Here is a 24,591-nt window from a genome sequence, read left to right on the forward strand (position 1 = left end):
CCTGAACCCAGGAAGCGGAGGTTGCGGTGAGCCGAGATCGTGCCATTGCACTCCAGCCTGGGTAACAAGAGCAAAACTCCATCTCAAAAAAAAAAAAAAAAAAAAAAAAAAAAAAAAAAAAAACAGTAACCATCTAGTAAAGTATTCAAAGATCAACTGATCCAGAGAAAGTTTGAAAAAAAAAAAAAAAAAAAGCAACCCTCTCACTGGAACAATAATGGGTAGGGATAACTCAAAGGTATAAGCTCCAGCCGCAGAAGCCTGCAGCGGCACCCGCTCCGGGTCCCGTCTCCCGGTGAGGAAGCTGTCCTTCACTAATAAACCACACTACCACACACTCTTTGGGTCCACGAGTTCTGTTTGAGCTGGAACACTGACTGTGACACCGAGGTCCTCTTCCCCACAGGCATCGGGGTCAGAGAGGCCAGGAGCCTGAGTTCCAGAAAATCTGGTTGCATCTAATCCGGTTACAATTATATGTAGGGTTAAACAAAACCCATCTGTTGAGAATTTACGATTTGTAGGGCATGACTCCCTAAACCCCTTAGATAGGAATTTGGGTAGGATAAGAAAAAAAATCAGAGCTTAGTCCTCAGTTTGGATAAGAAAAACAGGACACTTTTGCCATAGTAGGAAGAAAGGAAAGACAAGTTGTAGAGAAGTCGTTCCTAAAAAGCAGGCATGGCCGGGCGCGGTGGCTCAAGCCTGTAATCCCAGCACTTCGGGAGGCTGAGGCGGGTGGATCACGAGGTCGAGAGATCGAGACCATCCTGGTCAACATGGTGAAACCCCGTCTCTACTAAAAATACAAAAAATTAGCTGGGCATGGTGGCGTGTGCCTGTAATCCCAGCTACTCAGGAGGCTGAGGCAGGAGAATTGCCTGAACCCAGGAGGCGGAGGTTGCGGTGAGCCGAGATCGCGCCATTGCACTCCAGCCTGGGTAACAAGAGCGAGACTCTGTCTCAAAAAAAAAAAAAAAAAAGAGCCGGGCGCGGTGGCTCAAGCCTGTAATCCCAGCACTTTGGGAGGCCGAGGCGGGTGGATCACGAGGTCGAGAGATCGAGACCATCCTGGTCAACATGGTGAAACCCCGTCTCTACTAAAAATACAAAAAATTAGCTGGGCATGGTGGCGTGTGCCTGTAATCCCAGCTACTCAGGAGGCTGAGGCAGGAGAATTGCCTGAACCCAGGAGGCGGAGGTTGCGGTGAGCCGAGATCGCGCCATTGCACTCCAGCCTGGGCAACAAGAGCGAAACTCCGTCTCAAAAAAAAAAAAAAAAAAAAAGCAGGCATGGTTTCACACGCTTTACTAAATGAAGTTAACGGTTATGTTTCACTTGTGTTAGGAAATATCTAACATTGGCTAAACATACATTTGTCAAGCTAAGTCAGACTCGGATTTCTCCTGGCTTGCTTTCAGGCTTCCAGGCACAAAGACTACAGTGCTCACACCATTAGCACTCAATAGACATTTAATCTTGCATTTGGGAAGCTCCTGGTTAGTAATTACAGAATGAATGAAAGAATAAATCTGTACAACAACCCCAGGACACAAGTATATCTATGTAAAAGACCTGCCCTTGCACCCTGTAAACCAAAAATGAAATTGTAAGACACCCCCCCCAACCATCTGAATGGACTTCCTCCCGGGGCAGGGCCTGGTTAAAATTTAACCTGAGGAAGCCGGGTGCGGTGGCTCAAGCCTGTAATCCCAGCACTTTGGGAGGCCGAGGCGAGTGGACCACGAGGTAAAGAGATCGAGACCATCCTGGTCAACATGGTGAAACCCTGTCTCTACTAAAAATACAAAAAGTTAGCTGGGCATGGTGGCGCGTGCCTGTGATCCCAGCTACTCAGGAGGCTGAGGCAGGAGAATTGCCTGAACCCAGGAGGCGGAGGTTGTGGTGAGCCAGGATCGCGCCATTGCACTCCAGCCTGGGTAACAAGAGCGAAACAAGAGTGAAACTCCATCTCAAAAAAAAATAAATAAATAAATAAAAAATTTAACCTGAGGACTAGTTCAGGCCATGGCAGGAAGTGGGAATTGGACATGCCTCATTATACCTCCATGACATTAACATCAACACAGACCTTAAGTCTGATAAGAAGCATTTACAACCTATCATTGCTGAAGCCTGCTACCTAAAGGCCTTGTCTACACAATAAAAACTTTGGTGTCCACAGTTCTTTTATCTTAACTCAAACATTTCCTTTCTATTGTTCCCAGGTCTTTAGATAAACTCAGCCAATTGTCAACCAGAAACAATTTAAATCTACCTATAACCCGAAGGCCCCACCCTTCAACTTGTCCCACCTTTCTGAACTAAACCAAGTTACTTGAATGTATTTGACTGAAGTCCCCTGTCTCCCTAAAATGTATAAAACCGAGCTGTACCCCGACCACCTTGGGCACATGTTCTCAGGACTTCCAGAGGGCTGTGTTATGGGCTGTTGTCACTCTAATATTGGCTCAGAATAAATCTTTTCAAATATTTTACAGAGTTTGACTCTTTTCATCGACACCCGTTATCTTAAAAGTTTAAAAAAAAAAAAAAAAAAAAAAAAGGAAAGGAAAAAAAGAATAAATGAATGAAGAAAAAAAACTTTTAACTTGCCCAGGCAATATATGCACTAATGGTAGGAAGTCACAAGATACACCTTTACAAATTAAAAAGATTTGCTTTAACCAAGTCCACATGCTTATTTCTCTCATTATCATCTCTAAAAATTGAGGAAACCAGTGTTTTATTAACTTCCTAAAACCCTTGAGGAGTGCTTTAAATTTTAAAAGGCTGAGATCCGTTAGGTAGATCACTTCTCGCTCTGTCACCCAGGCTGGAGTATGGAGTGCAGTGGCGTGATCTCGCCTCACTGCAACCTCTGCCTCCCGGCTTCAAGCGATTCTCCTGCCTCAGCTTCCCGAGTAGCTGGGACTACAGCTGCGTGCCACTACACCTGGCTAATTTTTTGAATTTTTAGTAGAGACGGGGTTTCACTGTGTTAGCCAGGTCTTGATCTCCTGACTGGCTAGCAGATCTTTTGATCGGCCCACCTCGGCCTCCCAAAGTGATAGGATTACAGGTGCCATGCCCGGCCAGTAGATCATTTCTTAATATAAACTAATAAATAACACAATGCATAGGACTACCTACTGAACTTGAGAAATAGCCATGCTAACACTGTTATTTGGTTCACCGTGGGAAAAATTCAGGAATATAATATATAATTATTTGCAGAGGGATTTTTAGCTGGTCATTTCTCTTCTTCCTTTTTTTTTTTTTTTTTGAGACCAGTCTTACACTGTCATCCAAGCTGGAGTCACGGTGGTATAACCATAGCTCCCTGCTGCCTCCAATAGGCCCAAGTGATCCCTCTGCCTCAGCCTCCCAATTAGCTGGGACTACAGGCATTGCGCTGCCACGCCCAGCTAATGCAGAAGGATTTTAAAACAAACTTTTCCATATTTTTGCTTTGATTATTTCCTTTAGTTACTCTCTAGTTTGGTTTAGATTCTTGCAGTCATTGGTCTCAAACAGCCAAATAGGGCAAGAACTTAATTTACAAGATAATAAGAAGTCACATTCAACAGAAAAGCCAATCCATCTGTTCTCAGTTGATCTAGGTTGCTACTATGGAAACAGGTAAACCCACAGATAAAAATAAACCACTGTGCTCTACTCAAGAATAAAAAACCCCTTACAATTCTTTGCCTGAGACTCTTCTGATTTAATGTATTAAAATGTCATTATCAAGTGAATGTAATGTTGTTCTTGTCTTATTAGCTTCTTAAAAACTAAAATTACCTTTTTTCTAATTACAAAAGCAATACTTAGCATTATAGAGAAATCTGAAAATGCAAGACATGCAAAGAAAAGAAACCGCAGGTAATTGGGCTTCCTAATAGGTCAGCTGAGACTTGAGTGATTTAAAAACAGAAAGAGAAAAACATCTAGAGATAACTACTACTCTTACACTCAGTATGCATAAGTGATTTGCAAATTTTTCAAACTTGCAAAACTTCTTCTTTCAATGAATCTTATATAGGTTATCAATATATAAAACATAAAATTAGGAGGTGGATGCCTGAAATCCCAACAGTTTGGTCTGCAAACACCCCGCAAGTTGAGTCCTGAAGTACCTTCTTTACACCTTACAGTTCTTCAGAATGAAGTTTAAAATCCACTGGAAGCTATCATTCTAGAACTTTTTCCTATGAATAATATTCCTGTGTATCACTTTATTAAAGGTCATATGATGTATGCATTTTTACAAATACAAATACTATTTTCACCTCACAATATTACAAATCATAAACAGCTTTCCCACATCAAGATATTTCCTTCTATATTTCCTTCTATAACATCAATTTTTTTTTTTTTTTTGAGATAAAGTCTTACTCTGTTGCCTAGACTGGAGTGCAGTGGCATTATCTCAGCTCAATGCAACCTCCACTTCCCAGGTTCCCGGGTTCAAGCAATTCTCCTGCCTGAGCCTTCTGAGTAGCTTGGATTACAGTGGTGTGTGCCGCATACCCAGCTAATTTTTTATATTTTTGGTAGATACAAGGTTTCACCACATTGTCCAAGCTGGTCTCAAACTCCTGACCTCCAGTGATCCACCTGCCTCGGCCTTCCAAAGTGCTAGGATTACAGCAGGCGTGAGGCACTACACCCGGCCATATAACATCATTTTAAACAATTGCATAGTATTATATTGTTTAAATTTACTGTTACTTAACTACCTTCCAGATATTAGACATGTCAGTTGTCCCCAGTTTTTTCCTATTTTTAAAGCAACAGTGTAATCAACATTCTTGTAGTCGTTAAATATGTGTATGAAATCTTTTTTTTTTTTTTTTTGAGACAGAGTTTCGCTCTTGTTGCCCAGGCTGGAGTGCAATGGCACGATCTCGGCTCACTGCAACCTCCGCTTCCTGGGTTCAGGCAATTCTCCTGCCTCAGCCTCCTGAGTAGCTGGGATTACAAGCACGCGCCACCATGCCCAGCTAATTTTTGTAATTTTAGTAGAGACGGGGTTTCACCATGTTGACCGGGATGGTCTCGATCTCTTGACCTCGTGATGCACCCGCCTCGGTCTCCCAAAGTGCTGGGATTACAGGCTTGTGTATGAAATCTTAATTATGTTCCAATAATTCTTTTTTTATTTCTTTTTTTTTTTTTCGAGGCTGAGTCTCACTCTTTAGCCAGGCTGGAGTGCAATGTCACGATCTCAGCTCACAGCAAACTCCGCCTCCCAGATTCAAGCAATTTTCTTGCCTCAGCCTCCTGAGTAGCTGAGATTATAGGCACGCACCACGACACCCAGCTAATTTTTGTAATTTTTGTAGAGATGGGGCTTCACCGTGTTGGTCATGCTGGTCTCGAACTCCTGACCTCATGATCTGCCTGCCTTGGCCTCCCCAAGTGCTGGAATTACAGGAGTGAGCCAGTGCACCCCACCTTTTTGCAGTGTTTTAAGAAGGATGCTGTGAATAGGCATGAGGTGTTCAAGTGTCATTAAATTCGTGGGGTGGAGGACAGGGTATACATTTGCTGTGAGAAATCATGTTAGTATATACACTGCATTATCCAAAAATGGTGGCTAATTCCCTGCCTGGGTGGGGATTTTTGTATCATAATGAGGCAAAGGGTAAAGATTGGTCATTCTTCTGCTCTTTTGCAATTGCAGGTAATAGGGTTAACCCCCTTGAGTAAGATTCATGGTGGGATGCTGCTTATCCTAATTTCCTTAAGGTCTCACTGTTAGCAGGGATGATTCCAGTAGAGGGGGTGGTGCAAGGTCTGGTAGATGCGTTATTTGGAAAAAATACATTAGTGGTGATGGGGGCTGAGTGCTGTTCCTACTGTCTCACCTGCATCTTCATGTTTACTGTAGCATTATTCATGATAGCTAAGCTATGGAATCAACCTAAGTGTCCAACAATGAATGAATGGGTAAATAAAATGTGGTAAAGATACACAGTGGAGCCAGGCGCAGTGCCTCAGGCCAATAATCCCAGCACTTTGGGAGGCCGAGGCAGGCAGATCACCTGAGGTTGGGAGTTTGAGACCAGCCTGACCAACATGGAGGAACTCTGTCTCTACTAAAAACACAAAATTTAGCTGGGTGTGGTAGCACATGCCTGTAATCCCAGCTACTCAGGAGGCTGAGGCAGGAGAATCACTTGAACCCAGGAGGCGGAGGTTGCAGTGAGCCGAAATTGCAGCATTGCACTCCAGCCTGGGCAACAAGAGCAAAATTCCATCTAAAAAAAAAAGGATACACAGTGGAATTTAGTCATAAAAAGTAATGAAATCTTTCCTTTTCAGTAACATGAATGAAGCTGGAGGACCATTTATTTAGTGAAATAAATCATGGGCAGAAAAGTCAATACCACGTGTTCTTACTGACAAATGGGAGACTAAAAAAATATATTGAGCTCACATAAGTAAAGAGTACAATTATGAGTATTAGAGGCTGGGAAGGGAAGACAGGAGAGGAGCATGAGGAGAGGTTGGCTAATGGATACAAAATTACAGCCAGATAGGATGAATGGGTTCCAGGATTCTGCAGCACTGCCGGGCGAATATGGTTAACTATAATTTACTATACAGTTTCAAAAAGCTAGAAGAGAAGATGGTATGGTTTGTGTCCCCACCCAAATCTCATTTCAAATTGTAATCCCCAATGTTGGAGGTGAGGCCTGGTGGGAGGTGACTGGATCTTGGGGGCGGACTTACCCCTTGCTATTCTCCTGAAAGTGAGTTCTCATGAGATCTGGTTGTTTAAAAGTGTGTGGCACCTCCCCCTTCATTCTCTCCCCCTTGCTCCAGCCGTGTGGAACGTGCCTGCTTCCCTTTTGCTTTCCACCATGATTGTGATTTTCCCAAGGCTTCCCTAGACCTGTTTCCTTAGACCCTGCAGAACTGTGAGCCAAGTAAACCTCTTTTCTTTTCTCATGGTAACTTGGTGGCAAGAAAAGAATAAAAAATAAAAACATAAAAAATAAACCTCTTTTCTTTATAAATTACCCAGTCTCAGGTAGTTCTTTATAGCAATGTGAGAATACAGAGGATTCTAGTTGTTCACAACATAAATAAATGATAAATGGTTGAGGTGGTGAATGTGCAAATTACCCTGAATTGATCATTACACATTATGTGCATGTATGGAAAGATCACTCTATAACCCACATGCATGTACAATTATTGCATGTCAAATAAAAATAGAAGGAAAAAATACAAACATTGATAAACATGTCTCTGAAGAACATGTAAATGTGACCTGGCACAGTCTTCCCGCTCTTGAAAAGCACAAACCTATGAGACAGTGATGGAGAAGTGTTACTGAGTGTCAGAGGCAAAAAATGTTTGTCAAGCACTGCTGGGAGTGCAGATCTAGCTGTCAGTGTGCACCTGAACCATACGCCAAGAAACAGTCCTGGCTCACACCTTGGGGCAGCTCTGAGTCCCAAGACAGGTCTCATCACCCTACGGGGCTGCCCAACACTGCGGCCCGTGTGTCCTATCCAGCTGTAATTTCATATCCAATAATAAACCTCTCCTCCTCCTCTCTTCCTACTCCCCTTCCCATCCTCTAATACCCACAATTCTACTCTCTACTTACTGTTTTAAGAAAACTTATCAAACTGTTTCCTCTGCTTTCGCATCACCACTATGATCATCACAGAAGAAGACTCTGTGACCAAAGATGGGGCTTTTCCTCACACACCGAGCAGCACACACTAGCTGGGTGACCTCCAATTCAATTCCAACATGATCTTCCTGGAGATAGTGTTGGATCCCACAGATTGAGGACTCAGCCCTGAATAGTTCCATCCCCTACCAGTCACAGAACCTCTGACCCACCGGCTTCAAGTTAGGGCTCACACGACTCTCTTTTTGCATTCTATTAATTTGCTGGAGTGACTTACAGAACTCAGAGAAACACTTACTTATGTTTGCCAGTTTATTATAAAGGATATTGCAAAAGATACAGATGTAGAGATGCATAGGGCAAGGTATGGGGAAAGCGAACAAAGCTCCCATACCCTGCCCGGGTGCACTACTCTCCAGGAACCTCCACGCATACAGCTATCCGGCAGTTCTCCCAACCCTGTACTCGGGTTTGCACAGACACTTCATTACATAGGCATGACTGACAACTGTGTAGAAACGTGATTGGACAAAAAGCGCGTGATCTAAACCCAGCAAGACCTGTCCAGATTTGACTCAGCCTGGGTAGCATTTCTTCCTCTAGAGCAGGGAGCAGGACCCTCTCTGGAATAAGGGTCATTTGACCCACAATCAGATTAGAGCCCCGCCATGGACAGGTAAAAGGAGAACAGGAGAAGGTCAAAGAGAGATCTTTAGGTCTGTTTAGAGCCGTTTCCCAAGGCCTAAAGTGCCCTAACATTTTAACAAGGATGATAGGAGGTAGGAGCCAGGAACTGTGGCAAAAACCAATACATATGTCCTAATACAACAGACATCCAAATGAGTGTGTGCCTGTTCTGGAACTTTGCTTTGTGGACATTTAGTAATTATTTATTGAACAGTGGTCAAAATGTTTGCTTTAGGAAGCAATACACACATTTCTTATAAAGACTATTCCAAATACACTCTTTTTTGACACACAGTGTTGCTCTGTCACCCAGGCTGGAGTACAGTGGCACAATCACAGCTCCTCAACCTCCCACCTCAGCCTCCTGAGTAGCTGGGACTACAGGTGCATGCCACCACAGCCAGTTAATTTTTGTATTTTTTGTAGACACAGGGTCTTGCTATGTTGCCCAGGCTGGTCTCAAACTCCTGAGCTAAGCAGTCCCCCAACCTCAGCCTCTCAAAGTGTTGGGATTACAGGCATGAGCCATGGCAGTCTTTTCTTACACGTTTTATGTTTATTGTATCTTAACTAAGAAATCATTTCCTATCCTGAGGACATACATATATCCTCCTATATTTATTTAACTTCTAAACGTTTTTAAGTTTTGCAGGAACAACAATTTTTAATCCTTCTAGAATTTATTGGCCCTGTGAATTTACTGGTGTGTGACATGGAAATCTAATTTGGTCCCATATACATAATGTAGCTGAGTCCAAGCTTGTGCTGCTCGCTGACAGCCAGTAAGATGAGAAACAAGGTGTTAGGGTTAGGAAAGGGACTTTATCTCGGCAAGTTGGCAGACAGAGAGGATGGCAGGCTGGTGTCCTAAAGCAGTGGTCCCCAACCTTTTTGGCACCAGGGACCGGTTTTGTGAAAGACAATTTTTCCACAGACCAGGAGGGAGGGAGAGGAGGAGGTTGGTTTGAGGATGAAACTGGATCATCAGGCATTTGTTAGATTCTCACAAGGAGCCTCTCTGGATCCCTCAGATGTGCAGTTCACAATAGGGTTCGGGCTCCTATGAGAATGTGGTGTCACCACTGACCTGACAGAAGGCAGAGCTCAGGTGGTAATGCTTGATCGCCCACTGCTCATCTCCTGCTGTGCAGCTCGGTTCCTAACAGGCCACAGACCAGTCCCAGTCCATGGCCTGGGCATTTGAAAGCCCTGTCCTAAAGAACCCTCTGAAGCCTATATGAATTTTGGGATCCTTTTACATTAAGGGAAGGGGAAAGAGAGGGGATTGAGATAAACAGGTGACCAATGTCTACAGACATCTGAGTGGCAGTAAGGGTTAACTTCCTCGTCCTTGGTCAGGTCTCAAGGCTTTTATATATATATATATATATATATATATATATATATATATATATATATATATATATATTTTTTTTTTTTTTTTTTTTTTTTTTTTTCTTCTTTTTTTTTTTTGAGACAAGGTCTCACTGTCACCCAGGCTGGAGTGCAGTGGGGAGATGATGGCTCACTGCAGCCTCAACTTCCCGTGCTCAAGTGATCTTCCCACCTCAGCCTCCTCAGTAGGTTTTGGTTTTGGGTTTTTTGTTTTCTTTTTGAGACAGGGTCTCACTTTGTTGCCCGGGCTGGAGTGCAATGGCATGAACACAGCTCACCACAGCCTCAATCTCCTGGACTCAACCAATCCACCTGTCTCAGCCTCTCAAGTAGCTGGAACTATGTGTTCACCCAATCATGCCTGGCTAGTGGTTTGCTTTTTGGTTTTATGTTTTTATAGAGATGGTGTCTTGCCAAGTTTCCCAGGCTAGTTTCAAACTCCTGTGCTTAAGCGATTCTCCTTCCTTGGCTTCCCAAAGTGCTGGAATTACAGTCGTGAGCCACCTCTCCTGGCCTAAATTTTTAACATTAAGTTTTAATAGTAAACACTGTTACTTGTTCATATGCCCTTCTTATCTCCTTGGTGATTAGAAAAAAGGGACTATTTTCATCCTTGTTTTAAAATTAACCTATAAATTAAATTCCTCCCATAGTTAGCATGGCCCATGTGCAGAGATAAGCAAAAGAAGTTAACCTAAAATCTATCATCTGGGAAGGTAACGTTAGGAGCAAAATGGAGTTAGTCATGATAGGCCTTTTTTTCACTGTTAAAATAACAAATTGTTTCAGCACTATTTATGGAACAATCCACCAATGAATCTACAACACTAGCTCTATCACATATAGTGTTTTCATGCATGTGGATCTGTTTCTAGGCTTTTCCCTATTATATTGGTCTGTATAATATTGTGCCAATATTATACTTTCTTGATTACTACAGCCTTGAAATAAAACTTGACATCTTACATTTGCTAGTACAGTTCTCCCATCTTCTTCAAAGATCGTTTCACAAAATTTTGATAGGAAATCTATTGCTATACTCAGATTACAATCTGGAACTTTGCATTGCATCAAGTGTTGTGAATTGTTTCTATAGAATGTAAGAGAATTGCCTCTTTATTGCTACCGAATGTAATGTTTATAGATGACCTACAAAATTATCCTTCCATTTATCAAAGGATTCCAGTAACAGGAATTTATTGCTCAATTTCTCTGAACAAAAGAAGTTTTTAATTTATTTTTTGCATGGGTCATTCACATGGTTCAAAAACCAGGAAACATTACAAGCTCACAGTCTCCCTTCTGTATTTGTCCCCAGCTGTCCAGTTCCCTCACCTCCACAGGTCATTCCTTTTCTTAGTTTCTTATGTATCTTTCCAGAATTTCTTTATGCATATATAAGCAAAAATAAATATAAACCTTTATTTTTCACAATTTTTTCCCAAAAACACGTTCTCCATCTTGTCTTCTTCATGTATAATACATTTTAAGGCTTTTCGCTTAACACCACGTAGGAGGCTTCTAAATTTCCTTTCATTTGATTTTATCTGACATACGTATGTATGTATTTAACCAACCTGCCACTGATAGACCTTTGGTTGTTTTTTACCCCTTGCTTTTGAAGTAATGCTGCAATAAGAAACCTCGTACAGACACTTTTTAAAACATGTGTAAGAAATATCTGTCTCATATATTTCTAGAAGTGAAATTTCTGGGTGAATAATTTTGATAATTATTGGTAATTTTGATAGATATTACCAAATTCCACCCATAGACATTGTACCAGTTTAGACTCTCACCAGCAACATGCAAGAATGTCCAGTTCTACACAGACGCATCCATAGAATGTTATTGTTGGTGCTCAGAAAACAACCCCAGAATGAAGGCCTCAAAGCAAAAGTTTTTTTCTGACCTTCTCTTGCCCTCCTATCTCTCAGTCCCATTCTCCCACAAGACTCGTCCTAGAAACTAGAGTCCTTCTTCCCCAAGGTGGGTCATAGAAACCAGCCATAAAACCTAAAAAATCTTACTCTAATTTTCCCTCTGACTTTCTGTCTAAATCTGGCCATAAAAAATTTATCAGACCTGCCTTGTTTGACTGCAGGCCATAAGACCCCCATTCCAGAGAAGATCTTTCCCCACACTCAGAAGGAAGGAAAAGCATGCTCAGAAAGGCTGAGAAGAGTCTAGACAGAGAGGCCTTGATGGGTTCCCCCACTTAGTCTATTAGCATTAGATTAGACCATTTTTGTCCACTCTTTTTTTTTCTTTTTTTTCTTTTTTTTTTTTTTGAGACAGATTCGCTCTTGTGACCCAGGCTTGAGTGCAATGGCACGATCTCGGCTCACCGCAACCTCTGCCTCATGGGTTAAAGGACTTCTCCTGCCTCAGCCTCCCGAGTAGCTGGGTCTATAGGTGTGTGCCACCATGCCCAGCTAATTTTTGTATTTTTAGTAGAGACGGGGTTTCACCATGTTGACCAGGATGGTCTCGATCTCTTGACCTCGTGATCCACCCGCCTCGGCCTCCCAAAGTGCTGGGATTATAGGCGTGAGCCACCGTGCCCGGCCTTGTCCACTCATATTTCTAAATGGCTGACCATACGTTGTTGAACCTAAGCATAAAAATGGGCAATTTTTCTTCTTTTCCAGCTAGAACCATACAGCATGTTGAAGAGAAGAAGCAGATTCCTGCTGTGTCAGAAACTCTTAAGAAAAAATGAAAGAATTTCACAGAGCTGAAGATCAAGTACCTGAGAAAGAAGTTTGCCCAAAAGATGTTTTGAAAGGCAAAAAGGAAGCTTATATGAAACAGCAAAGCACCATCACAAGCAATATAGGCAGATGTACAGAACTGAAATTCGAGTGGCAGGATGGCAAGAAAAGCTGGCCACGTCAATGTACCTGCAGAACCCAAATTGATGTTTGTCATCAGGATCAGAGGCATCAATGGCGTGAGCACCAAGGTCCAAAAGGTGTTGCAGTTTCTTCACCTTCGTCAAATCTTCAATGGAAATATTTGTGAAGCTCAACAGGGCTTCAGTTCACATGCTGAGGATTGCAGAGCCATGCATTGCATGGGGGAACCCAAATCTGAAGTCAGAAAATGAGCTAATCTACAAGCATGCTTATGGCAAAATCAGTAAGAAGCAAATTGCTTTGACAGATAACGCTTTGATTGCTCGACCTCTTGGGAAATATGGCATCATCTGCATGGAGGATCTAATTCATGAGTTCCATACTGATGGAAAATGCTTCAAAGAAGCAAACGACTTCCTGTGCTCCTTCAAATTATCTTCTCCAAGAGGTGGAATGAAGAAAATGATCACCCATTTTATAGACGGTGGAGATGCTGGCAACAGGGAGGACCAGATTAACAGGCTTCTTAGAAGAATGAACTAAGGTGTCTACCATGATCATTTTTCTAATCAGTTCAGTTAATAAACAGTACATACTTGCTCTCAAACTGAAGGAAAAAAATGAACAATTTCCCCTATATCTATATATCTTCATTCAGAAGGCTCGCATATACACATGTTAAATACATTTGCATGCCTTGTCTCCAATTAATCTGCCTTTTGCAAGTTGATTTTTCAGCGAAACTTCAGAAGGCTGTTGGCCCCTAAATTATCAAACCTTGGGATTTTTGCCAGCCTTCCAGGTGTACACATTCTTTATTCATTATTTTGTTGTTCTTACAGAGACAGAATACGAGTTGCAAATGCTATTCCCCAGTTCTTTTTATTTTGTGTACTTCTTTTGCCTGTCTTTGGTTTTGTTTTTGTGCAAGTTTCATTTTTATAAAGTCTACTGTATCAAACTTTTCTTTTATCACTTTAGGAATTTAAGGGATAGTTGCAAAGGTCTTCCTGACTCCAAGATTTTAAAGGTTATTTCTTCTGCTTCTTTCTAGAATTTCTAAGGTTTTCTTTTTCACACTAAAAACTTTATCCGGCTGGACACAGTGGCTCATGCCTGCAATCCCAACACTTTGGCTGACATAGGAGGATCACTGGAGGCCAGGTATTCAAGACCAGTTTGGCCAACATGGTGAAACCCTGTCTCTACTAAAAATACAAAAATTAGCAGTTGTGGTGGCCCGCACCTGTAATCGTACTACTCGGGAGGCTGAGACAGAAGAATCACTTGAACCCAGGAGGCAGAGGCTGCAGTAAGCTGAGATGGCACCAGTGCATTCCACCCTGGGCCTGGGCGACAGATTGACACTCCATCTCAAAAAACAAAATAAAACAAAACCCAAAACACCAAAACAACAAAAACTACCTTAAGGACAATTAAGATATTACTGATAGCCAGGCGTGATGGCTCATGCCTGTAACCCCAGCACTTTGGGAGGCCAAGGCATGTGGATCACCAGAGGCCAGGATTTTGAGATTAGGCTGGCCAACATGGTGAAATCCTGTCTGTACTAAAAATACAAAAATTAGCAGGGCATGGTGACGGGCACCTGTAATTTCAGATACTGGGGAGTCTGAGGCAGGAGAATTGCTTGAACCCAGGAGGCAGAGGTTGCAGTGAGCCAAGATCACACCATGGCACTCCAGCCTGGGCAACAGAGCAAAACTCTGTCTCAGAAAAGAAAAAAAGATATCATTGATCTTGGCTTTTCCTCTCCACAATCAGTAAATGTTCTGCAATTTGTCCTTTCATGTCTTTAAAATTTTTAAAGTTGGCCAGGTGCAGTGACTCATGCCTGGAATCCCAGCACTTTGGGAGGCTGAGGTGGGCAGATCATAAGGTCAGGAGTTCGAGACCAGCCTGGCCAATTTGGTGAAACCCCATCTCTAATAAAAATACAAAAATTAGCTGAGTGTGTGCTGCGTGCCTGTAATGCCACCTCTTCAGGAGGCTAAGGCAGGAGAAGCCCTTGAACCTGGGAGGCAGAGGTTGCAGTGAGCTGAGATTGTGCCATTGCCCTCCAGCCTAGGCAACAAGCTCCACCTCAAATATATATATATATTTTTCATGTGCTCTTGCACATTTTTTGTTTAGCTTACTCTTGAGTATTTTATTTTTTATTATAGTTGCTATAGTTTGTTGTTCACTTTGCTTTGTTTTGATTCAGGGTCTCATTCTGTCACCTAGGCTGGAGGGCAGTGGTGCATTCATAGGTCCCTAAAGCCTCCAGCTCCTGCATTCAGGTGATCCTCCAGCCTTTGCCTCCCAAGTAGCTGGGACTACAGGTGCAGACCATCACACTTGGTTGTAGTTGCTTTGTTGGGGTTTTGCTAGATTTTATCTGATTGTGATTTGTGTATATATATAAAGATATTATGATTGTACCTAACTTGTTTAATTATTTTACTGGGTAATATAGTTTCTCATTTGATTAACATGGGTTTCCCAAGTTTACAATAATAACTTATGCAAATAGTGATAGTTTTTACTTTCCCCATTCCCAATTTTTATACCTCTAGTTTCTGTCTCTTGTCTAATTGCATTGGTTAAAACCTCCAGCACCCTGTGAAATAATAGTAGTGATGATGGACATCTTTTATTTTATTCCATTTGTTGGAAATATTTATAAGTTATGGCATTAAGCATGATGTTAAGCTGAGATCAATTTATCTTATCATGTTAAGGAAATATCCATCTATATCTACCTGAGTCAATATTTTTATCAAGCTGGCTGGGCATGGTGGCTCACGCCTGTAATCCAAGCACTTTGGACGCCAAGGTGGGTGGATCACCTGAGGTCGGGAGTTCAAGACTAGCCTGACCAACATGGTGAAACCCTGTCTTTACAAAAAAAAAAAAAAAAAAAAGAAATTTTGTCAAGCATAGTTGTCAAATTTTGTCAAATGTATTTTCACCATCTGTGCAGACCATTTTATAATTTTTCTTCAAATCTACTCATATGATAAACATATTAATATATTTCCAATATCAAAATACCTAGGCTAAACCTCAGCACACATTTCATTTCTTCATGCTTTCTGGCCATCTTCTTTTTCTCACCATCTCTTATTTTTTTTCTCTTTTCTTTTCTTTTCTTTTTTTTTTTTTGAGACAGAGTTTCACTCTGTCACCCAGGCTGGAGTACAATGGCCCCATCTCAGCTCACTGCAACCTCAAACTTCTCCCAAGTACAAGCAATTCTCCTGCCTCAACCTCCTGAGTAGCTGGGATTACAGGCACGCACCACCATGCCCAGCTAATTTTTTGTATTTTTAGTAGAGATGGGGTTTCACCATGTTGACCAGGATGGTCTCGATCTCTTGACCTCGTGATCCACCCGCCTCGGCCTCCCAAAGTGCTGGGATTACAGGCTTGAGCCACCGCGCCCAGCCTAGATGTAATCTTAAATAAATCAGAATTTATAGCTATGGTGAATTTTTGTTACCCCAGAAAAAAAGTTTAATTTAAATTATAGCCATCAAGTACTTATGTCTTCTGAAGAAACGCAGTGATTTATTAGAATTCATTTCCTTACCAAGATTTCCAACAGAAAAGATGAGACTATAAGAGTGACCATAATATTACTGTTTTTTAAAGTTATTTGAAGTATTATTTATATTCAGTAAAATTACCATTTTTAGTATACAAATTTATGAGTTTTGACAAATGCCTACAGTTATATAATAATAATCAAGACATAGAACACTTACATCTCCCCAAAAATTCCCTCCTAGTTCTTTGGTGGCAGTCTCACCCCTGCTCCAGCCTCCAGCAACCACTGATCTACTTTCTGTCTGTATAATTTTTGGCTCTCCCCAAATTCTATTTAAATACACTCATGCAGATTTATTTCATTCCTCATGCAGGCTTATTTCATTCACCTTGATGCTTCTGAGTTTGATCCAAGTAGTGGTGTATACCAGTAACGTGTCCATTCCTTTTTATTGCCAGTATTCCATCACATGGAAGAACCACAGTTTGTTCCTCCATTGAAGGACATGTAGGTTGTGTTTCCATTTGGGGTGATTATAAATAAAGCTGGTATAGACATTCATGTACAAGTTTTTATGTGACTGTAAGTTTTTGTTTTTGTCTTTGTTTTTGTTTTAAGCCGGAGTCTCACTTTGTTGCCCAGGCTGAGTGCAGTGGCACGATCTCTGCTCACTTCAACCTTCACCTCCCAGGTTTAAGAGATTCTCCTGCCTCAGCCTCTCAAGTAACTGGGACTAAAGGCATGCACCACCATCCCTGGCTAATTTTTGTATTCTTAGTAGAGACGGGGTTTCCCCATGTTGGTGATGGTTTTATAAAGGGCAGTTCCCTTACATAGGTTCTCTAGCCTGCTGCTATGTGGGACATTCCTTTGTCCCTCCTTTACCTTCTGCCATGATTGCGAGTCCTCCCCAGCCATGTGGACCTGTGAGCCCATTAAACGTCTTTTTCTTTGTAAATTGTCCAGTCTTGGATAGATCTTTATTAGCAGCATGAGAATGGACTAATACAGAGTTGATGCACTTTTGAGTCCAAAATCTACCAAGGAGGTCAGGAGCCTGAAAGATCAGGCAAGGTTTCTATGTTGCGCTCTTGAGACAGAATTGCTTCTTATTTGGGGAAACCTAGCTTTCCTCTAAAGGTCTTCAGCTGACTGGTTGACGCCCCTCCATCATTAAGTAAGATAATTAGCTTTATTCACAATCTACTAATTGTCAATGTTAATCACATCTTTAAAATATCTTCACAGCAACATCTACACTGATGTTTGACCAAAAAACTAGGCACTATAACCTAGTGAAGTTGACATATAAAATTAACCATCACATATCAGCCAGGCACAGTGGCTCACACTTGGAAGACTGAGCATTTGGGAGACTGAGATGGGAAGACGGCTTGAGGTCAGGAGCTCATGATCAGCATAGGCAACATAGTGAGACTCCTTATCTACAAAAAAATTTTTTTATTAGCTAGGCATGGTAGGATTTATCTGTAGTCCCAGCTATTTGGGAGACTGAGGTTGGAGGATCTCTCAAGCCTGGGAGTTTGAGGCTGCCCTGAGTCAGGATCATACCACTGCATTCTAGCCTGGGTGACAGCACAAGCCTGTCTCAAAAAAGTAAAAATTAAATTAGATCAAATTAACCATCACTTATGGTAAGTGTGTTTAACTACCAAATTGTTTTCCAAAGTGGCTGTCGATTTTTCATTCTTACCTGTAGTGTGTGAGTGTTCATGTGAGTGATTATTTATAAGCATTCTTTTAGCCAAAACTCTTATATTATACATTCAATTTGCCACAGCGCTGGGATGTAAAGAAAACAAGTCAATCTTACCGTACGAAAGGGATAATAATTTTCTCTTTATCCTTTGTAGTTCTTGGTCAGGACAGAGTGACAGACATCTGTAGCCAAAGACAGATTAATGAACAGGTTTATTAACATGTGTACATGGGTAATATCTGTTGAAATTAGTACATCTCAAAGAGATGGCTTTGAATTTAGTATTAAATACCAACGCGTGTTGAAACGAAGAAAGAATGGTATTGGGAAGGCCAGTTATGTGGAGATGCTCAGGAAAAACAAGGGTAAGGTTTGTTAAGCAGATTTCAGCCAGTGCCTTTTCCGTTTATACACATCTTAGTGACATCGTCATCCATCTCTTCCTGGTACAGAGTAGGAGACACTCTTACAAATGGAGATTCCCTTTATAGATATAAATTTATCTTACAAAATGGTAACTTCTAGTACTCTGTTGTCAGAATTTCTCCTGCATCTGCAGTTTCTCAAAATAAACAGCTCAAAATAACCCTTATACCAAAAAAAAAAAAAAAAACCCACATATTTTGGAGTAACATAATATGGTCCCCAGCACTGCCATCGGGAATTTGTTTGCAAACAAACATTAAGTACGAGTGTTTTGACTTTTAAGTATTAACCTTAGGAGGAAGTACATTTGTTGTAACGTAGGTTAAAAAGGGCACGTAAGCTGTTAAATGTTATATCACTAATAAACCTGGCTTACTAGCTCGTATATCTCATCCTTCAAAGGCCGGCAAGTTCTTTAAAATCTAACCTACCTTAGGCATGCCCTGAGCAGAACCCAAAATTTTAATAGAAGCAACAAATCAGAAAACCTAAATGGTGTTTAAAAGCACCCCCTTCCCAGACCTTAGTGATTTTCCTCCCCAGTAGGAGATGTTAGCTTTTATTATTTTTAATTCGCTTTTATTTTTCTAAAAGATGGAAGTCACAGCTCAAGAAGGGAGAGAAAATTTGCCTTCCTTCATCCTTTTTTATGTTTGCATTTAATAAAAAGTGAGAGGTTTATGTAAATCAGTTGTGACTCCTCAGGTACGAGTAGAGGCTAAGAACAGCTACTCCTGTCCTTCAACAGAAAGATGCTTAGCTCCACGCTCAGCCAGGTCATCTCGTTACCATGGTAACACCATCTCTCTTTCTCTCAGGAGTTTTGCCTGCATCTGCTGATGGAAGGGCACAGCCACATTTGCATCAGAAACTAAATAATACTTTGCAAGACAGATCGTACACAAGGGCTGGGGTCACAGGGATCACCAGTATGACCTTGACAGAGGTGAGCAGAATTAGTCCAATGTTTACAGTATTTCTCTTTAGCATCATCATCTCCCAAAAAAGAATGGAAAATTGATGACTCAGAATATAGTAAGCTTGTCAATGAGCAGGGAACCAAGTGGGAGTATTCTCTCCAAAGTAGCAACAAAGTGCAGGAGTTTTCAGCAGCAAGCCTGCCAGATTTTCAGGACTATTTCCTGCTGTGCCCCTCAGGGCACAGCCCCACACTGCCTCAGAAACCTTCGCACATGGTAGGCAGTTGCTTGTTATCTCCCTTTCTCTCTGTCTCTGCTGCTCTCTCTGTCTCTGTTTCTCTCTCTCTGCCTCTCTCTCAAGCCCACCTCTACCTTCTGCCATCATTCTCCGTTGGCCTGCATTTCTTCTTAGGCTTGTTTTATAGTGACTGCTTGCCCAGTGTTCACCCTGCTGGCAGACTTTACCCCAGGATCCTTCCCCCACCCCCACCCTATCACTGGAGGCGGTTGCTGCCATGTCTGGGAAAGGAGACCCGCCGATTCCTCTTCCCGGCACCTGTTCTCCTGGCTTCTCCCTTCTTCTTGTCCTCTTCCTCATTCCCTACTCCCACACTTCCTTCTCCTTCTTGTTTTTCCTTTGCTTCTCCTCTTCTCAGCCTAAAACGTAGCACCCTCCAAAACACAGCCACATACATTTCACCCTGCTGGTGACACTGTAAACCAAAAACACAATTCTAAGCACCCCCACCCGCCATCAACCATCTGAATGAAATTCCTCCTTGGCCAGGGCACATGTTCTCAGGATCTTCTGAGGGCTGTGTCACAAACCACGGTCACTCATATTTGGCTCCAAATAAATCCCTTAAAAATTATTGCCAACTCAGGCCGGGTGCAGTAGCTCATGCCTGTAATCCCAGCACTTTGGGAGGCCGAGGCAGGCGGATCACGAGGTCAAGAGATCGAGACCATCCTAGCCAACATGGTGAAACCCCGTCTCTACTAAAAATACAAAAAAAATAGCTGGGCGTGGTGGCGAGCGCCTGTAATCCCAGCTACTCGGGAGGCTGAGGCAGGAGAATTGCTTGAACCCGGGAGGCAGAGGTTGCAGTGAGCCGAGGTCGCACCACTGCACTCCAGCCTGGCGCCTGGTGACAGAGTGAGACTCTGTCTCAAAAAAAAAAAAAAAAAAAAAAAAATGTATTGCCAACTCTTTGTCAACAGTAATTTGGTACCTGAACACATGGGACCTCAGAGAAGACTCAGTTCCTCAAAGAGTTGTGCAAACTCAGAGCTAAGGTACCGGCAGGGGCCCACTGAAGCCTCGCTGACTTCGAGCTTCTCCAACAAATGGTGCTGATGAGTCCTCCTGAGCCCTGGACCTCTCTTTGGTTGATGGTCCTCAATGTATTCTAAGCTGCCTTTTTTTCTCCGAGGAAGTTATCGTTTAGGATCTTACTTCTAGTTCAGAGGCCCATTCTAAAGGTTCTTCTCCATTACTTTTTCTTTCAAAAGTCATCTTGATTTGACTTGTCTGTGCACAACTACCTGGGGAACTTAACTGTTGTTTTCATAGGTAGATGAGAGACTGAGTTTCCTCAGCTCTTAAGAGAAAGGGCATTTTGCTCCTCCCAGCCAAAAAACACCCCTGGGTGACAGGGGGCCACATGGGAATGTCTATGGGGTTGACCCCATGATGGGCAGCAGCCTTCAGGGAACCACCAACAAAATTAGTTTCAAAAAGGTTTGTCCAGGAAGTGCATATAGGACCTGATCACTCTGTGCTTTGAGCCTTCCCACAGGTGCTTAGATCAGAAAGAGACATGAGAGGGTGTCAACAACTCTCTAATGACACACTGTGGATTCCAACCCACAACCAGCACACGACCCACCACACTGAACCCTAGGCCACAGCTAAGCTCCTCCTTTTCAAGAAAAAAAAAAAAAGTGGGAAACAAATAATCTAAGAATCAGCAAGATTCTGTCACACAACAACAGCAACAACAAAAAAAAAAAAAAAAAAAAAGAGGAAACTTAAATTAGAACTACAGAAAAATATTGGATAGGAGGCAGGACTAATGTGCAGCTCCTGCCTGGACAGACAAAACAGTGTCTGGAGACTCACACTGTGAACCTTTAGTCCAAGAACCACTACAGGAACATAACAGGAAAACCAAAAGAATTCAAAGACCCTTTGAAAGAAGTGGCTTGCCACTGCAAACACAAGACAGCCAAAAAACTGTGAGTTCCCAAAGTGTAAGAGAAGGAAAAGTCAGCCTTCAAACACACTTCTCCACTGAGGAACCTGAAAATCCAGGTCATAGGATAATAATTTAACCTTACCTATAGCTGAAACAGATTTAGGGAGCTGAATAAAATATAAAAGTAGAAGCAGCAATGGGAAGAGCCCTGTAGGTACTCCCAGTCTCCAGCTCAAACCCAGGGAAGCCATTCCTGGCTTTATCTCACGGAGGTCCTTGAGGAAGTGAAGGCAGCCAGTGGAATTGGAGAGGAGCTGCAGAGAGAAGGAAGCTCCTAGCTGAACTCTGTAATAATTTGACTGAGCACTAATTTTTCTGAACAGAATCAGGTGGGGCAAATGAGGAACTGCCAATCCAAGTGCAGAAACCATCGCAGACAGTACAGGCAGGTGGGGAGGGGTGAGACCTGAGAGTCCTGTTTGTTTTTTCAACAGAGAGGTTTGTAGCCTGGGGCAAGATCTCACCTCTGCATGCAGGCTGCCTGGATATGAACTCAGTGTGGTTGGTGGGAGCATGGCGGGAATAAGATTGGCATTGCTGGCTGCATGAGAGCTAGGTAAGGCCTGTCACTGCTGGCTTTCCCCACTAACCTGGCAATTTGTATGATCCAGCAGAGGCAGCCATAATCCCCCTGGGAACATAACTCCATTGGCCTGAAAACCACTCCCCTACCCACCGCAATGGCCATAGAAAGCCCCACCTATGGAGAGTCTGAGCTCAGACTCACCCAACCCTGTCCCCACCTGATGGTTTTTGTCTATCCACTTTGCCAAAGACAAAAGACATAAACTCTTGGGAGCTCTATGGCCCCACCCATCACCTCAGAAACCTAAGTGAGTGCTTATCCTGGCCAATGTAGGGCTAGCCTATAACCCCATTCCACTAACACAGGTTGTGCTTTCTTGAGCTGGTGCTCCTGCCTCCCAAAGTGCTGTGATTACACACATGAGCCACCACACCAGGCCTACATGTATGTTTAACTTGGCAATTAAATCTGTTTTAATTTCCCTCTAGCACACCAGAATTTTTTTCTCTACTTTTTCACCTAAGAGTTGTTTCCTTTAATATGCAAATTTAGGGCTATTTAGCTGACACCTACCTTGAGGAATGAAAGAGGTTATCAAGAATTTGGAAGTCTGCTGGGCGCAGTGGCTCAAGCCTGTAATCCCAGCACTTTGGGAGGCCGAGGCGGGTGGATCACGAGGTCAAGAGATCGAGACCATCCTGGTCAACATGGTGAAACCCCATCTCTACTAAAAATACAAAAAAAGCATAGCTGGGCATGGTGGCGTGTGCCTGTAATCCCAGCTACTCAGGAGGCTGAGGCAGGAGAATTGCCTGAACCCAGGAGGCGGAGGTTGCGGTGAGCCGAGATCGCGCCATTGCACTCCAGCCTGGGTAACAAGAGCGAAACTCCGTCTCAAAAAAAAAAAAAAAAAAAGAATTTGGAAGTCTAAAATAATAAAATAAAAAACAATTTTTTTAAAGAGGCAGCTTTATGTAGCTATAAAATATACTTCTATCAGTATGCTTAATATGTCTATGTATTTATGTGTCATGTATGTAATGTTTCATTATTAAAAATACATAAAAGGGCTCTAATTAATTGGCTTAAAGAAAAATAAAAACATTAAAATACTTTTTTAGAAAAAAATAGAGACTTTAAGTCAAATGCTTTTTCAGGATCATGTGACTTAAATGGAATCTTTAATAAATAAGCAGGCTTTAAAATTATTTGTATTATAATAATATAAATGTCTTAAGAATTGTTAGCATTTTTGTTTGCATTTATTAATCAAGTGGTTTCATGCTTGTCCCTACAGAACACAAGAGTTAGGATTTGGTGTAAGGATCATAAAACTATAAACCTAGCCCAAAAACAGAATGATCTTTGCTTGTGTAATAAATCAAACATATAATATTGTGGGTTTAATGAAAACAGCTAAATTCTGAGTTATTAATAAAAATACCCTTATTGAAGCATACATTTTCTTACTTAAGTAAATATTTGAAATTCATAGTTCATAAAATTGGTTAACAGGGAATTAACTTTAAGTAGTAACTATCACAGTTTTCTTTTTTTTGAGACAGAGTGTTGCTCTGTCACCCAGGCTAGAATACTGTGGTGCAATGTTGGCTCACTGCTACCTCCGCCTCATGGATTCAAGCGATTCTTCTGCCTGTGACTCCTAAGTAGCTGGGACTACAGGCCCATGCCACCATGCCCAGCTAATGTTTTGTATTTTTAGTAGAGATGGCGTTTCACCAAATTAGCCAGGATTGTCTCAATCTCCTAACCTCATGATCTCCCTGCTTCGGCCTCCCAAAGGAGGCCACCCAGCCTGACTATCGCAGTTTTCATAAATAATGTAGGTATACTATTAAGTAAATTAATCAAGTAAATGTAATGAAATAAATGCTTATATACAAACTTGTCATATAATTTAGAATCTAAGGTTATAAATATTAAAATAATAGATATAAATTAAAGATCTGCATAATTTTCAACTTAAAAATTATAGAAAAACATTTTTAAAACAAGTTTTTATTAAAAGGTAAACATTTCTGTCTAATTCAAAGCTTATTTAAAGGTTATATACATAACTAGGTAAAAGGAACCAGGAAAGAAGAAATGGAAAGAAAGCTACAGCTATGAAGAGGAATTTCTGGTAAGAAAGGCAAAAAACTAAAGTAATTTTATATGAGAAAGAATCTTGTATGGTGACTGATTGTCATCTTATTTTAGGACAAATTTAAGAGAGATATTTAAGACAAAACAGATAGTCCAGGAATGTCATAGATGGTCTATGTATGTCATAATAAGGTTAGTAAAAATAAATTAGTTTTTTCAAAAATAAGGTTGTATAATTTGGTTGGATATAATATTTTTAAATTATCATAGTCCTTTTAGAGAGTCTTTGTTATTAAAAATACAGTAATACAAGACTAAAGAATTAGTTAAAGTTTTATTTAAAATACTGACTTTTTCTTAATACAAGAAGTTTTTGATTCTTAAATTCTATAATCTGTCTCTTTGAAATTCCTCAGATTGATATCTCAGAAGTTCAGTTCTTTTTTGAAAAGACCTTGGATGACAACGCTCTCCTTCACTTTTT

General features: G+C 41.5%; 1 long non-coding RNA gene across 1 annotated transcript in view; it reads right to left on the reverse strand.

Annotated features, from left to right (window-relative positions):
* LOC141582840 (uncharacterized) overlaps positions 1-24,591 on the reverse strand; it is a 112,469-nt gene that overhangs the window by 29,562 nt on the left and 58,316 nt on the right. The window contains exon 3 of the long non-coding RNA XR_012515754.1: positions 17,986-18,053. This is a non-coding gene — a long non-coding RNA (uncharacterized LOC141582840). The remainder of the gene's footprint in view (positions 1-17,985; positions 18,054-24,591) is intronic.

Source organism: Saimiri boliviensis, chromosome 2 (assembly GCF_048565385.1).
Source record: "Saimiri boliviensis isolate mSaiBol1 chromosome 2, mSaiBol1.pri, whole genome shotgun sequence".
Classification (NCBI taxonomy): domain Eukaryota; kingdom Metazoa; phylum Chordata; class Mammalia; order Primates; family Cebidae; genus Saimiri; species Saimiri boliviensis.